Source organism: Corticium candelabrum, chromosome 2 (genome assembly GCF_963422355.1).
Source record: "Corticium candelabrum chromosome 2, ooCorCand1.1, whole genome shotgun sequence".
Lineage (NCBI taxonomy): Eukaryota > Metazoa > Porifera > Homoscleromorpha > Homosclerophorida > Plakinidae > Corticium > Corticium candelabrum.
Window position 1 is genome coordinate 5,509,252 of NC_085086.1, and position 4,157 is coordinate 5,513,408.

At 38.3% G+C, this 4,157-nt stretch overlaps 1 long non-coding RNA gene across 1 annotated transcript in view; it reads left to right on the forward strand.

Moving 5' to 3' along the window:
* The first annotated feature begins 599 nt into the window (after nt 1-599).
* Nucleotides 600-4,157, forward strand: part of LOC134198054 (uncharacterized) — a 4,165-nt gene continuing 607 nt past the window's right edge. Inside the window, exons 1-2 of the long non-coding RNA XR_009972740.1 lie at nt 600-708; nt 1,131-1,250. This is a non-coding gene — a long non-coding RNA (uncharacterized LOC134198054). The remainder of the gene's footprint in view (nt 709-1,130; nt 1,251-4,157) is intronic.

A 4,157-nucleotide genomic window follows, 5' to 3' on the forward strand; every position in this document is an offset into this window, starting at 1 on the left:
TACAGGTGGCACCAGAAGCTGGTCTTGGGCACCAAGATTTGGCACCAAGGCTTTAAGCTACTCAGGCAGACTGCCATGTGTTTGTGCCCGCCTACCTGTTTGTCTGCAAGCATGCATGCATGTTTGTGTCATGATGATACATACATACATGAGTATGTATGTTTGCTGTAAGTATGTACGCACTGCATGTATATGTACTATGCAGGTAAGTAGCTAGCTAGCCCCCAAACCTGGTGAGTCCACGTGTAGGTGTCATTTCCATTGGGCACCAGAATGCATTCCTTCTGCTACACCAAGGCAGGAGCCTTATAGAAACTTGGACACCGCTGTTCACGTATGATAGCATTAAACGTAATTTCTACAGTCATTCTTATATTCTTACATTAATGGAGGTGCAACCCTAGCTGTAGCATATATTTATACAACAATAATATTCTGTGTTTTGTTTGCTTTCTGTTTTGAGGAAGGGATTCTGACATAACATTTTGAATAAACTTTGTAACCTTGTTAACCTCATTCTGATTGGTCTGATTGCATTTGTCTCGTGGTCCAGAGGACGACATGATGTTAAACTTATTGAGGAGAAATAAGGCAGCTGAGCTACAACAGTATTTGTCTCGGCACCACCCAACAGCTGTACTCTTTTCACCAATTCCAAGTTGGGAACCCCCTCTGAAGCCTATTCCGCAATCTCTTATTCTTCATATGGTGAGAATTCTGTGGTCTTGAAAATTTGTAACGTTTGTTCTGTTATGAATATGTTACAATATACTCTGGACTTTACTTTGTTATCGTTCATTAACCAGAAGTTTCGTTGTTGCTTATCATATATTGCCACGCCCAACTAAATGATATTGTGTACGTGTGACTGTATAGCCCACACTGCATACTGTCGTCACTAGTATGTGAATACGATAATGTCTTTATGATGTTGTTATCCTCTTGATTCGTGCATATGTGATGGTTGTGCCTCACAGTCTCAACTTATCAACATATTAGATTTTATTTTGCTAGACTGTATCTGTTAACCTATTGCATGTTGATCGTGATCTTTGATTCAATACATATTTTTAATATAGTTTTCTGTTTGTTTATTGCTTGATTTATTGATTTTCACTTCGTCTGTTTAGCTTCATCTATATGGCGATGAGTATTTTCCCATTCATTTCTCATGTTGGGAGAATCAGTTAGAGCTAATCAAGGTCATGGCTAAGGCAGATCCTAATGTTCTCAAGCAAACTTCTAGTAAAGTAAGTGAATCAAATTGACAGTATATAAACTTGTTTGTTGGTAATGCATAAACAATTTGCTTTCTCTAATAGTGTGTGATTATCATATTTATCTAGTTTCAAGGGCCTTTTTCTATGTTTAGTGTCATTGCAACTATGTTGTTTTAATGCAGGAAGTCTAAAATTTTTATTGAACATATGGACACCATAATACTGTGATACAATCTGTGTCATAGCTTATCACAGGGTACGGTATTACCCTGTATGTAGAGATTGACCAGGTTGTGTGGGCGTGGTCATATTTTAGACCTTCAGAAATCACCTTAAAATGCGGTGGAATATCTTGAGAACGACAGACAGAAAACCTTACAAGTTCAACTACGCTTGACTACTTCTGAATTGATCTCAGCTTGTTTTCAGAAGGAGAAAATCGCTCGTCAATTTCAGAGTTTTTGCTTGATTTTGTTTTTCTTCTTCTTCTTCTTCTTCTTCTTCTCCTTCTCCTTCTCCTTCTCCTTCTCCTTCTCCTTCTCCTTCTCCTTCTCCTTCTCCTTCTCCTCCTTCTCCTTCTCCTTCTCCTTCTCCTTCTCCTTCTTCTTCTCCTTCTCCTTCTCTTTCTCCTTCTCCTTCTCCTTCTCCTTCTCCTTCTCCTTCTCCTTCTCCTTCTTCTTTTCCTTCTCCTTCTCCTTCTCCTTCTCCTCCTCCTCCTCCTCCTCCTCCTCCTCCTCCTCCTCCTTCGTCACGCATAACTCCTTGACTACGACATATCTAAAGCTAAAACATTGGGAAAAGACGTAGAATAAGCCGACCTGTATTCTTTTGATGATAGAAAAAAGAATCATCTAAGAAAAAAGATTTCTAGAATGGATTTGAACCTGCTACCCTACTTACGATCAACCGCAGTTGTTGTAAGCCACTGTTAACAAACAATAGCCAGGCAGCCAATCACAAGCTCTTGCTATGTTGCTTGAAGCAGTCTAGGGTACACGTATAACAAGGCGACAAGAATTCTTGACACGTTTTGTGGTTGAAAAACCTGAAAGCCTACAGTTAGGCAAAGAATCGCGCTCTTGAATCCCACGAGCAAACACAAGAAGTGCGCGTAATTAATTAATTAGAAGTGACGTGGAACGTCATTGCAATCACAGACGCGATATACCTCTTCTTGCTGTAGTTGGAACACTAACGTCTTCAAGCATTTGAATTTTGGCAAAAGCAAATTAATTCGACTCGCTTTCATAAAAAATGTCGACTTTGCAGCGCTCTGATTGTGACGTTTGTTACCAGCCTAGAGGTGTGGCCTACGATAATAATTTTGCAGTTGTCTAGTGCTACTGTATTATATTTAAGACCAAACTGCCGCAAATCGAAGACCTTGTACTGTGTACAAGCCGGTCGCGTGTAGAAGTCGAGCTTTTGTTCAAGACACTCCACACACGCGTACACACACGTTCCGTCACATGCACATGCGCAAATGTCGGGGGGTGTGTGTAGCATTCAATGACACCTGGCCAACAATGATGACGAAGAAAAAGGTGACGCTACTGAAACTAGCATATTGATTCTTATAGTAGTGACAAGTCTATCTGGCCGAATCTTGCGTTTTCAATTAAGTGGTCTAGATAACAAACTCATCAACATTCTGTAACGTGATGCATGACCATCAATGGAAATGCGAGCTTGCTTTGTTGCCCACACCAAGAACTTTAGTTGTTTAAATGCTAATACTCATACCCACCCGACACAAATTTTATATTATGCAAAGAATGCATCTAGAAATTGTTGTAGACAACCAGGAGATCTAACAGCTAATTATCTGCATAAATTCCTTCTTCAATCTACACACACACACACACACACACACACACACACACACACACACACACACACACACACACACACACACACACACATACAACTACATGCACGTATGCTCGTAGCTCTGAAGCAAGTAGAACACAGCTTCATACTTACTAGTTTTATTATTGCAACTAAATGTAACGTCTGATTCAAACCACCTATACACAAACACTGCATAGCTCTTAAAACATTCGCAAGTACAGTGTAAACCTTAGATCCACATACTCGAGATATGAGACTATACATGTAGACCAAGTATGGTTTAGAAAATGTGTATTTTTGTTAGGCTATAAAATCTTTCTTTAATTAATGGAGTAGGCTGTGCTTTCCCACTCCTAAAAACTTACCAAACTAGAATTTTAAAAAATATTTTCTGAAAAAAATAAATAGATGTAGGGATTGTATAAAAAGTAATAGAAACAAGATCTATAGATAATATGAACCAAAGCCAGACATCATTAGTGAATCCTTCCAACAACTTTCCCTACATTTTACTTTTATTGGGTTGGAAGGATTCACTCATGATGTCTGGCTTTGGTTCATATTATCTATAGATCTTGTTTCTATTACTTTTTATACAATCCCTACATCTTTTTCTTTTTTCAGGGAAATTTTTAAAAATTCTAGTATATATATAGGAACCTAAAAATTTTAGATTTGGTTGAGAGGCACACATTTGATTAAGAGGGCTTGTCTCTGAACAACAAGGAAAATGTATTTTTTCTTAATTAATCGTGTATATGTGAATGCCACACAGCTAAAAACAGGAAACCAAAATTAGTGCATTACTAATTTATGTCATGTTAGTGTATTCAGTTTCTATACCTGTCATTCTTAAATAATAGCAGGTCAGTTGACAGCAGGAAAAGTTGAGGCAGTATGTGCTCCCAGTTCACCTGATTCCTACGCCTATATGTGTAACTACAGTATGATAGTCATTGATTGAACTCATATGTCATCACTTTTGGCAATGTAGCTAGCTTTTTTCTTGATGCATTATTTCTCATAGAACACGAGCTTGTCATCTGTTTTATGTTATATTTGTCATATCTACCCCACAGGGATTTC